Source organism: Orcinus orca, chromosome 3 (genome assembly GCF_937001465.1).
Source record: "Orcinus orca chromosome 3, mOrcOrc1.1, whole genome shotgun sequence".
Taxonomy (NCBI): domain Eukaryota; kingdom Metazoa; phylum Chordata; class Mammalia; order Artiodactyla; family Delphinidae; genus Orcinus; species Orcinus orca.
Window position 1 is genome coordinate 130,149,288 of NC_064561.1, and position 13,303 is coordinate 130,162,590.

Sequence of the window (13,303 nt, forward strand, 5' to 3'; positions counted from 1 at the left end):
GAGAGTTAAAAATCACATCGAAGATATGTAGGATGGGACTTACTGTTATGACTAAATAACACCTTTTTTCAAGGTCTTTGAAATAAAACTCTCTATCTGTGCTTGCTCTCAGTTTGCTTTTATAGCCCTTTTGAAAAAATGTACTTAAAAAAATATAACTGCACCCCTCTTTTCTTTAATCTAGATTTAAAAGTGTAGCTTATTTGATGTATTTTACCACTAGTGAATAGTTGCTGAAAGAATGAACTAATCCTGGTTTCACCACCAACTTTATGACTTTGGACAAGTGATCTTTCTTTTTTTTTTTTTTTTTTTTTTTTTTGCGGTAAGCGGGTCTCTCACTGTTGTGGCCTCTCCCGTTGCGGAGCACAGGCTCCGGACGCACAGGCTCAGCGACCATGGCTTACGGGCCCAGCCGCTCCGCGGCATGTGGGATCTTCCCAGACCAGGGCACGAATCCGTGTCTCCTGCATCGGCAGGCAGACTCTCAACCACTGCGTCACCAGGGAAGCCCGCAAGTGATCTTTCTTGATTTACGTTTCCTCATCTGTAATAACAGAGCCTACTTTCATTGGGATGTTGTGAGAATTAAACACATTAATGCAAGTAAAACAATTAATATGATGCCTGGTTCATGGTGAGCACTCCATAAACAATAACTGCTACTGTTGTCATCATTGTCATCAAGGCATAAGTGGCCTATATAATTTTTTTCCCACAGCCGATACAAGGGGTGTCTTGATCTAGTGCTTTGATGAAAAAAACCCAAAAACTTATTATCACATTATTTTAAAATTTCAAGTAACCTTAAAGGAAGATGTGGGAAAATAAAAAGCTGATTAAAAAGGGTGGTAGATGAATTTAAATGGATTTGAAGAATAGTATGTTGAATTGGTGTCAATGAGGTTTTTGAAAAACCAAAATGGAAAGGAAGGCCAGTGAATCTTAAATTGAGAAAATGGGGCTTTGGAAGACTTGATTTTATTTTGAAATCCCCAGTGGTATCACCTAGGACCCCCATTTCCATTCTTCTACCTCCTGTCTCTTGGAGATTCAGGTGAACTCAGCTCAGACACATCCAGCACCCTTCCTGTGACCCTTTCTTTGCATTTCCTGGTGCTTATAAGGCTGGGATTCCCAGTCTCCCCTCGCATGTCTTTCCAGGGCCATCTATATTTTATCTTCTATATTTTCTGGAGCAAAACATTGCCTTTTCCAGGTTTTACAAGAAATGGAATCTCACAGAAGACATTTATCACGATTCTTAGAGGTCTATTAGAGACTGTAACTGTGTGGGAAAGTTTCACATTGTGAAGCATTTAAGACCCTGTTCTTTTGCTTCGTCGTCAACCCCTCACTCTTTATTATCTGCAAGTCTGAACTCCAGCTTCCAGACCCTCCCAGATTTGATGAGGCCCCTAGGAGGCATGGTCCAGTTTAACAGCTCTAGAGAATAAGAAATAATAAAAAAATTAAACTGAGAGAGAATTGGGGGGAAACAAAGCAAGATCTTCACATGTATGAAATTTAATGCTGTTTTAACTGGGGAAATGCAGTTTGACTGGAGGATACAGTGTATGCACTGTATACACAGTGTATACAGTGTGTACACTAGTATACACTAGTATTTCATTTCATCTTGAGACAAGCCTGCTGAAGTGAGTACTATTATTATGTCCCATCTTATAGAGGAGGGGACTGAGGTACAAAGAAATAAAGCAGCCAAAGTTATTTGAAGCTGTGGTGTCTAACTACAGAAACTTCACCTTTAACTATTATTCTGTTCTATGTTATTGATAACTCTGTGGGGTCTTTCCCACTATTGGGCTAAGAAATTTTCAGACTTGAATTGTTTTAAGGAAGAGTTGTACGTATTCTATGATCTTCAGGAGTCTTTTTCACCTTTTGGGGGAGGTACCTATGAGCCCCTTTATTGAGAAATTAGTTCTCTCCCAATGTTGCCTTTTCAAAGTGCTTTTCAGATACTTACTTAAAAATATTTTAATAGAGAAATCACCAATGTGTAAGAGTTATAAATGAATCAGTATACCATAAAAGGTGTTCATTAGGAAGATAAGACCTCCCTAGTTTTTTTGCAATTATTTTATCATATTTCTGATTAATGATTTCATTTGGGCCATTTCAGTGTTCATTGGTCTTCATTTGTTAGTGTTGATTATAGGATGCCATGCCTCGTTGGAATCTGACTCTTTTTGACCAACAAATGCGTATTAAAATCAATAGAAATGTCATTAGCATCCCAATATCATGAGAGATAATATAACCATTTCTCATGCATTCAGTTTATTAAAATTTGATAAAGTGTGAAATATGTAGGACAAGTAATGATGTTTTAATCTTTCACCAAGGTAACAATTGAAAGCTGATTGATTCCATTCAGTAATTATAAAATCAGAATGATGGAAGATTGTAATCAAGTAGGATTCATTCTCCTACTTTGTCACTCCTCCATGCAGGACAAAATTCTCATTTGCATTATCTCTTTTATCTGAAAAGAAATCAAACTTCTATTTGCTTCACTAAATCCAGGAGATAGATAATAGCCTTTCCCGACTTTGAAGGGGATGGCGAGGTGGCTGCTGCCTACTAATAGCAGAGAAGAAGGGATAGTCCTTCTTTAAGACTAGATTGTCTCAATGAGAAGGGCCAACTCTGATGGGATCTAAATATTCAAACTATTCCATCCTTCCAACTTTTGCATGACCTGCTGAGTGAGGTAGGGCCTTTTCTATTATGGTTCTGCTCTTCCTAGCTTCCTTAAGACAATCCTGGGGGAATGTAGCTGGCCAGACATGTTAGGATCGCAGTCAATTCACTTGGCTTATAGAGTGCCAGAGGTTGGAGAGTGGGGCCTGCCTTTGTTCTAAAAAGCCTGGCAAGAATCCTAATTTCCTTGTCTTTGAAGATATGGGAGGATTACCATTAGCCCCTGGTTTTATAGTTGTTTGGCTGAGTGTAAAGAGTGGGGAAGAGAAGAACAGTGGGGAGGAAAAGGGAGGTAATTGGATCCATGCTGCTAGGACTGAAACCTAGAGAACATGACCAAGAGAATCAGCAGATACCTACAATTTTAATGGCTCACATCCATCATCTCTTGGGCTTGGTTGGTGGCTTTGAAGATGGAGTTTGCCAAGTAGAGCATATCTAGCTGTCATTGATTCATAATCTAGAACATGCCATCAGCTAACCTGGGAACAGTAAACTCGTACTGGAAAAAGAATTCCTCAGTGAAGTCTTTCTTCACTGTATATGACTCCTCTCTGCCCCCAATTAGATCAGGTCCCTAATCTATATGTTGTTAAAGAACCCTGTGCTTTTCCTTCATAATACTTGTCACGTGATCATGGTTGTGGGATTATTTGATTAATACCTGTTTCCCAGCGTAGACTGAAAGCTTTATCGGGGCAGGGACTAGTGAATGTGTGCTTTTTCTTTACGACTGTGCTTTGAATGTGGTTGACTAAGTATTCCTGGTGTCTGCCCAAAGTTGCCTTTCTCTCTCAAGGAGCCCGACCTGTGTAATAACTTGCATCCTTGTTAGAAAGTCTTTTTCCTAGTTGACTCAAACAGATGTCTGTCTGTCCCTTGGACCTTCCAGTTCCCACTCTACCAGCCACACTGATTAAACATCTATAGGACCTGATTATACACAGTTTAGAAGTGACCTTATAATGCATCTCAAAAATTACTGAAGAAGTATTTCCATTTTCAAAGGATTTGGAAGCTCTAAAGACTTTAATGTAGTTGAGGATGGGAAATCTGGGGCCTAAGGGTGCCTTTCTAGGGTTCGGAGAGTAAGGAGAGAACATTGGGGTAATTCTGCTCTTTGCTATACAAATATCTACTTTTATTGTTTTGTTACAACGACTGACCTTCCGACAGGTTTTCTGTGGGCAGTAGAGCACTGTGAAAAGATTATTATTTTTGGAGCCAGACAGAACTGAATTTGACTCTCAGGTTTAACAGTTACCAGCCGTGAGGCCTCCTCATCTGTAAACTTGGAAAAATAATGCTTGTTTTTCAGAGTTGTCCTGTGAATTAGATATACTATATTTTAGTGCCTAATATGGTGCCTGATACACTGTAAGGGCTAAATACATGGTACATCATAGGGAGGATTACTATTGCCAACTTTCAAAAACTGAAATAAGATAATTTACTTTGAAATCCACAACAAACTGAGATAGTGCTCAAACTATGGATATAACATTTTTAAACTCCTTGGAGGGACAGACGTTTCAGAATACTGGACAAAGTTTAAGATTTAGGAACATATGGCCACTGACTCTATTTCTTTAGTACCCAAGACATGGCTTTGATGATGAATATATTATAGAACCCAAATTGCTTGGCATTGGAACTCATTCCCTTAGATGGGGGTATATCAGTTGTTCCTTTAAGTTCTGAAATGGTGATGTCAGCCCCAAATTTAGAAGGGCACTAATTTGGCAAAAATTCGGTGGTTTTCTTACCCTCGGTAGGACCCTTGCTTGCTTGAGGTATGTCTGTACTAGCTGCAAGCTCTATAGGGGAAAGAGAAAAGCCAGACCAAAACACACAGCATCTACAGCTGTTGTGGGTAGAACTTCCCTTCTGTTAAGCATTCTTGGCTAAAAAATTTGGAAATGTAAGCACGTGTGTCTGAGGTGCTCCCTGCTGCTCTGAACCCTCTGGAAACACTGCAGTCCCTCAGCCCAGTAGTTCTCATCCTGGCCTCACATTAGAATCACCTGGGGAGTGTTTAAAAAAAAGACTGATGCCTGGATTCCTCCATTAGGCCAATTAAATGAAAATTTTTAGGAAAGGGGCCCAAACACCCATGTTTGAAAACAGTCTCTCTAGGTGATTTGAATGTCCTCAGGTTGAAGATCACTGCTGGCCCAAATCTCTCAGTACTAATCACACGGTCAAATCTCATCTGCTTACATGGAGGACAGCAGCAGCAGCAGCAGCAAATAGAAGGGTGAATAAGACCTAAAAGATCGTGTATCTTTGCTTTGGTGTTTGGTTGAGGGCATTGATCCGAGAAATAGGTCTTTTGCTAACATCACCTGGAATAGAGAGCTTATTGTTTTTTTCAAGCATTAAAACCCCATAGGAGGTGAAGTGATAGGTTCTGGGAATGGGATGTCAAGATGTGTCATTTTAAATGGTGAGTTTTTAGGAAATGCTCTTCTCAGAGTGCCTCCCTTGGGCCTGATGGTTTGGCAGCTTTACATCCAGCACTTAGCTGCCCATCCCACTGGGATCCTCCCTCTGATCTCGGAATGCTGAAAACGGCTTTATTGACAAAGGCAGCATTTAAAACCAGTCCCTACAATGAGCTGCTGAATGGTCAACCCCACCCAGGTGAGGACTCTGCCAGGTAGACACCCATCACATGAGTGTTAACTGAGGGGGTGGTACCCATGGGGAAATCACAATTAGAGAGTGCTAGGACCGGAGGGACTCAACAGGTGGGTTGGGTTGCTCCTCTTAGTGGGGAGATTGGGGCCCAGAGAGGTAACCCCCAGACAGGTGCACAGGGCTAGGCAGTGAACTATGAAGAGCAGATCCACATACCCAGGATACGGCTTTTCCCATCTTACCATTTATCATCTTAGATTCTTCTCTCCATTTTTTTAAAAAATAGATATTTATTGGAGTATAATTGCTTCACAATACTGCATTAGTTTCTGGTGTACAGCAAAGTGAATCAGCCATATGCATACATATGTCCCCATATCCCCTCCCTCTTGAGCCTCCCTCCTCTCCTCCCTATCCCACCCCTCTAGGTCATCACAAAGCACCAAGCTGATCTCCCTGTGCTACGCGACTGCTTCCCACCAGCCAACTATTGTACATTCGGTAGTGTATATATGTTGATGCTACTCTCACTTCGCCCCAGTTTCCCCTTAGCACCCCGTGACCTCAAGTCCATTCTCTATATCTACATCTTTATTCCTGCCCTGCGACTAGGTTCATCAGTACCTTATTTTTTCTTTTAGATTCCATATATGTGTTAGCGTACGGTATTTGTTTTTCTCTTTCTGACTTACTACACTCGGTATGACAGACTCTAGGTCCATCCACCTCACTAGAGATAGTTCAATTTCGTTTCCTTTTATGGCTGAGTAATATTCCATTGTATATATGTGCCACATCTTCTTTATCCATTCATCTGTCGATGGACATTTAGGTTGGTTCCATGTCCTGGCGATTGTAAATAGTGCTGCAATGAACATTGTGGTACATGACTTTTTTTTTACATCTTTATTGGAGTATAATTGCTTTACAATGGTGTGTCAGTTTCTGCTTTATAACAAAGTGAATTAGTTATATATATACATATGTTCCCATATCTCTTCCCTCTTGCGTCGCCCTCCCTCACACCCTCACTGTCCCACCCCTCTAGGTGGTCACAAAGCACCGAGCTGATCTCCCTGTGCTATGTGGCTGCTTCCCACTAGCTAGCTATTTTACGTTTGGTAGTGTATATATGTCCATGACTCTCTCTCGCCCTGTCACAGCTCACCCTTCCCCCTCCCCATATCCTCAAGTCCGTTCTCCAGTAGGTCTGTGTCTTTACTCTTGTCTTACCCCTAGGTTCTTCATGACATTTGTTTTTTTCTTAAATTCCATATATATGTGTTAGCATACGGTATTTGTCTTTTTCTTTCTTACTTACTTCACTCTGTATGACAGACTCTAGGTCTATCCACCTCATTACAAATAGCTCAATTTCGTTTCTTTTTATGGCTGAGTAATATTCCATTGTATATATCTGCCACATCTTCTTTATCCATTCATCCGATGATGGGCACTTAGGTTGTTTCCATCTCCTGGCTATTGTAAATAGAGCTGCAATGAACATTTTGGTACATGACTCTTTTTGAATTTTGGTTTTCTCAGGGTATATGCCCAGTAGTGGGATTGCTGGGTCATATGGTAGTTCTATTTTTAGGTTTTTTTTTTTTTTTTTTTTTTGCGGTGCATGGGCCTCTCCCTGCTGTGGCCTTTCCTGCTGCGGAGCACAGGCTCCGGACACGCAGGCTCAGCGGCAGTGGTTCACGGGCCCAGCTGCTCCGTGGCATGGGGGTTCCTCCCGGACCAGGGCACGAACCCGCGTCCCCTGCATCGGCAGGCGGACTCTCAACCACTGCACCACCAGGGAAGCCCTATTTTTAGTTTTTTAAGGAACCTCCATAGTGTTCTCCATAGTGGTTGTATCAATTTACATTCCCACCAAGAGTGCAGGAGGGTTCCCTTTTCACCACACCCTTTCCAGCATTTATTGTTTGTAGATTTTTTGATGATGGCCATTCTGACTGGTGTGAGGTGATACCTCACTGTAGTTTTGATTTGCATTTCTCTAATAATTAGTGATGTTGAGCATCTTTTCATGTGCCTCTTGGCCATTTGTATGTCTTCCTTGGTGAAATGTCTATTTAGGTTTTCTGCCCATTTTTTAACTGGATTGTTCGTTTTTTTGATATTGAGCTCTGTGAGCTATTTGTATATTTTGGAGATTAATCCTCTGTCTGTTGTTTCATTTGCAAATATTTTCTCCCATTCAGAGGGTTGTCTTTTTGTCTTGTTTATGGTTTCCTTTGCTGTGCAAAAGCTTTTAAGTTTAATTAAGTCCCATTTGTTTATTTTTGTTTTTATTTCCATTACTCTAGGAGGTGGGTCAAAAAAGATCTTGCTGTGATTTATTTCAAAGAGTGTTGTTCCTATGTTTTCCTCCAAGAGTTTTATAGTGTCTTTTTTTTTTTTTTTTTTTTTGGTATGCGGAGCACAGGCTCTGGACGCGCAGGCTCAGCGGCCATGGCTCATGGGCCCAGCCGCTTCGCGGCATGTGGGATATTCCCAGACCGGGGCATGAACCCGTGTCCCCTGCATCGGCAGGTGGACTCCCAACCACTGTGCCACCAGGGAAGTCCCTATAGTGTCTGGTTTTAATTTAAGTCTTTAATCCATTTTGAGTTTATTTTTGTGTATGGTGTTAGGTAGTGTTCTAATTTCATTCTTTTACATGTAGCTGTCCGGTTTTCCCAGCCTCACTTATTGAAGTGGCTGTTTTTTCTCCAGTGTATGTTCTTGCCTCCTTTATTGTAAATTAGGTGCCTATATGTGCGTGGGTTTATCTCTGGGTATTCTATCCTGTACCATTGATTTATATTTCTGTTTTTGTGCCAGTACCATACTGTCTTGATTACTGTAGCTTTGTGGTATAGTTTGAAGTCAGGGAGCCTGATTCCTTCAACTCTGTTTTTCTTTCTCAAGATTGCTTTGGCTATTCGAGGTCTTTTGTGTTTCCATACAAATTGTAAAAGTTTTTGTTCTAATTCTGTGAAAAATGCCACTGGTAGTTTGATAGAGATTCCATTGATTCTGTAGATTGCTTTGGGTAGTATAGTCATTATCACATTGTTGATTCTTCCAATCCAAGAACATGGTATATTTCTCCATCTGTTTATGTCATCTTTGATTTCTTTCATCAGTGTTTTATAGTTTTCTGAGTACAAGTCTTTTGTCTCCTTAGGCAAGTTTATTCCTAGGTATTTTATTCTTTTTGTTGCGGTGGTAAATGGGAGTGTTTCCTTGATTTCTCTTTCTGATTTTTCATTGTTGGTGTATAGGAATGCAAGAGATTTGTGTGCATTAATTTTGTATCCTGCAACCTTACCAAATTCATTGATTAGCTCTAGTAGTTTTCTGGTGGCATCTTTAGGATTTTCTATGTATTGTATCATGTCATCTGCAAACAGTGATATAGTTTTACTTCTTCTTTTCTTTTTCTTTCTTTTTTTTTGCACTACGTGGGCCTCTCACTGTTGTGGCCTCTCCCATTGCAGAGCATAGGCTCAGCGAGCCGGCTCCGCGGCATGTGGGATCTTCCCGGACCAGGGCACGAACCCATGTCCCCTGCATCGGCAGGCAGACTCTCAACCACTGCGCCACCAGGGAAGCCCTCTTTTTCTTTTTCTTCTTTTTCTTCTCTGATTGCCATGGCTAGGACATCCAAAACTAAGTTGAATAAGAGTGGTGAGAGTGAACATCCTTGTCTTGTTCCTGATCTTAGAGGAAAGGCTTTCAGTTTTTCACCGTTGAGTATGATGCTTGCTGTGGGTTTGTCATATATGGCCTTTATTATGTTGAGGTAGGTTCTCTCTATATCCATTTTCTGGAGAGTTTTTACCATAAATTGGTGTTGAATTTTGTCAAAAGCTTTCTCTGCATCTATTGAGATGATCATATGGTTTTTATTCCTTAATTTGTAAATGTGGTGTATCACCTTGATTGGTTTGTGTATATTGAATCCTTGCATCCCTGGGATAAATCCCACTTGATCGTGGTGTATGGTCCTTTTAATGTGCTGTTGGATTCTGTTTGCTAGTATTTTGTTCAGGATTTTTGCATCTATGTTCATCAGTGATATTGGTCTATAATTTTCTTTTTTTGTGATATCTTTTTCTGGTTTTGGTATCAGCGTGATGGTGGCTTTATAGAATGAATTTAGGAGTGTTTCTCCCTCTGCAGTTTTTTGGAAGCGTTTGAGAAGGATCAGTGTTAGCTCTTCTCTAAGTGTTTGATAGAATTAGCCTGTGAAGCCATCTGGTCCTGGACTTTTGTTTCTTGGAAGATTTTTAATTATGGTTTCATTTTCATTACTTGTGATAGGTCTGTTTATGTTTTCTAATTCTTGCCGGTTCAGTTTTGGAAAATTGTACCTTTCCAAGAATTTGTCGATTTCTTCATGGTTATCTATTTTATTGGCATATAGTTGTTTGTAGTAGTCTCTTATAATCCTTTGTATTTCTGTAATGTCAGTTGTGATTTCTCCTTTTTCATTTCTAATTTTATTGATTTGTGTCATCTCCCTTTTTTCTTGATGAGTCTGGCTAAGGGTTTATCAATTTTATTTAGCTTCTCAAACAATCAGCTTTTACTTTTATTGATCTTTACTGTTGTTTTCTTTGTTTCTGTTTCATTTGTTTCTGCTCTGATCTTTATGATTTCTTTCCTTCTACTGCCTTTGGATTTTCTTTGTTCTTCTTTCTCTTGTTGTTTTAAGTGTAGGGTTAGATTGTTTATTTGAGATTTTCTTGTTTCTTGAGGTGAGATTGATTTGCTATAAACTTCCCTCTTAGAACTGTTTTTGCTGTGTCCCATAGGTTTTGGGCTGTTGTGTTTTCATTGTCACTTGTTTCTATGTATCTTCTTAATTTCTTCTTTGATTTCTTCAGTGATTTCTTGGTTATTTAGCAGTGTACTGTTTAGCCTCCATGTATTTGTGTTTTTTACAGTTTTTTTTTTCCTGTATTGATTTCCAATCTCATAGTGTTGTGGTCAGAAAAGATGCTTGGTACAATTTCAACTTTCTTAAGTTTTCTGAAGGCTTGATTTGTGACCCAAGATCTGATATGTCCTGGAGAAAGTTCCATGTGCACTTGAGAAGAAAGTGTATTCTGCCACTTTCGGGGGGAATGTTCTATAAATGTCAATTAAATCTATCTGGTCAATTGTGTCATTTAAAGCTTGTGTTTCCTTATTTATTTTCTGTTTGGATGATCTGTCCATTGGTGTAAGTGGGATGTTAAAGTCCCCTACTATTATTGTGTTACTGTCAGTTTCTCCTTTCATGGTTGTTAGCATTTGTCTTACGTATTGAGATGCTCCTATGTTGGGTGCATAAACATTTATAATTGTTATGTTTTCTTCTTGGATTGATCCTTTGATCATTATGTAGTGTCCTGTCTTATCTCTTGTAACAGTCTTTATTTTAAAGTCTATTTTATCTGATATGAGAATTGCTACTCCAGCTTTCTTTTGATTTCCATTTTCATGGAATATCTTTTTCCATCCCTTCACTTTCAGTCTGTGTGTGTCCCTAGGTCTGAAGTGGGTCTTTTGTAGACAGCATATATATGGGTCTTGTTTTTGTATCCATTGAGCCAGTCTGTGTCTTTTGGTTGGGGCATTTAATCCATTTACATTCAAGGTTATTATTGATATGTATGTTCCTATTACCATTTTCTTAATTGTTTTGGGTTTATTTTTGTAGGTCTTTTTCTTATTTTGTGTTTCCCACCTAGAGAAGTTTCTTTAGTGTTTGTTGTAAAGCTGGTTTGGTGGTGCTGAATTCTCTTAGCTTTTGCTTGTCTGAAAAGCTTTTGATTTCTCCATCGAATCTGAATGAGATCCTTGCTGGGTAGAGTAATCTTGGTTGTAGGTTTTTCTCTTTCATCACTTTAAGTATATCCTGCCACTCCCTTCTGCCCTGCAGAATTTCTGCTGAAAAATCAGCTGATAACCTTATGGGAATTCCTTTGTATGTTATTTTTTTTCCCCTTGCTGCTTTTAATATTTTTTTTTGAATTTAATTTTTGTTAGTTTGATTAATATGTGTCTTGGCGTGTTTTTCCTAGGGTTTATCCTGTATGAGATTCTTTATGCTTCCTGGACTTGGGTGACTATTTTCTTTCCCATTTTAGGGAATTTTTCAGCTATAATCTCTTCAAATATTTTCTCAGACCCTTTTTCTTTTCTTCTTCTGGGACCCTTATAATTCAAATGTTGGTGTGTTTAGTGTTGTCCCAGAGGGCTCTGAGATTGTCTTCAATTCTCTTCATTCTTTTTTCTTTATTCTGCTCCTCGGCAGTTATTTCCACCATTTTGTCTTCCAGGTCACTTATTCGTTCTTCTGCCTCAGTTATTCTGTTATTGATTTCTTCTAGTGTATTTTTCATTTCAGTTATTGTGTTGTTCATCTCTGTTTGTTCTTTAGTTCTTCTAGATCTTTGTTAAACATTTCTTGTATTTTCCTAATCCAGCCCTCCATTGTATTTCTGAGATTTTGGATCATCTTTACTATTATTACTCTGAATTCTTTTTCAGGTAGATTGCCTATTTCCTCTTCATTTATTTGGTCTTATAGGTTTTTACCTTGCTCCTTCATCTGTGACATATTATTTTTGCTGTCTCTCTTTTTTTTTTTAATGAGTGGGATTGTGTTCCTGTCTTACTGGTTGTTTGGCCTGAGGCTTCCAGCACTGGAGTTTGTAGGCTGTTGGGTAGAGCTGGGTCTTGGTGCTGAGATGAGGACCTCCCTGAGACCTCACTCTGATGAATATTCCCTGGGCCCTGAGGTTCTCAGTTAGTCCAGTGGTTTGGACTCGGAGCTCCCACTGCAGGAGCTTTGGCCCGACCCCTGGCTTGTGAACCAAGATCCCACAAACTGTGTGGTGGCAAAAAAAAAAGAGAAAAAGAAAAAAAAAAGAGAACAATAGCAAAGTAAAAAATAAAATTAGACTAGGAAACTAACAGATATGTTAAAATATAAAAATAAAAACATAGATGAATCAACAACCGGAAGGTACAACAGTACCACAATAGTAAAAAGGAGGAGGAGGAGGAGGAGGAAAAAAAAAACAAAAAGAAAGAAAGAAAAAAAAAAAGAAAAAAAAGGGGGAAAAGTCCTTGGCTGTGGAGGGTGGGGCCTAAGCAAGGGCGTGGTTTGGACGGTGGGCAGGGCCTATGCTCAGGACCCACAGGGCTGGAAAAGGCCCTGGGGGCTGTAGGGGGTGGAGCTTAGGCTCAAGGAACAGAAGGGGCCCAGGTGTGTGCCCAACCCCTGGTCTCAGAGGGCGGGGGACCTCACCTGGGAGCCCAGCAAGCTTCCTGGGCTCGAGTGGGTGGGGCAGATGCCCTCCTCTCCTGCTCCTCTGGTCCCCGGAGGGCCCCTCCCACCTGCCTCTCCTGATCTCCCCTGCCTCCCTTCTATGCCCCCAGGACCCATGCAGCCTGGACAGGGCTTTGGAGTGGGGGTACAGGCCTGGAAACTCAGCAGGATCCCCGGCCCAACTGGGCCAGGCGATCGCCCTCTGCTCCTCTCATGCTCTTGCGGGAGGGTCCCTCCCACCTGCCTCTCCTGATCTCCCTGGCCTTAGAGGTGCTGATCTTGTCTGGCCTCCATTTCTCCTCCCGCTTCAGTCCCCCCACATCCTACTGGTTCACTTGGGGGTTCCTCCCATCTCCTTGGGTGTCAGGGTACCCCACCAGCACGATGCCCTATTTGTGGGGAGACGCTAACTCAGTGTCTTCCCACATCATCATCTTGACTCTGCCCCCTTCTGTTTTCTTTATTCTGTTTTTTTTTCCTGGCCTTCTCTTTCTGTTTTCTAAGGTTTTTTTTTTTTTTTTCCCTCTGACTCCATCTGTATTAGTTAAGGTTTTCCAGAGGAACAGAATCAATAGGATATATAAGATATCTCTTTATATATACCTGCTGTCTTTGACA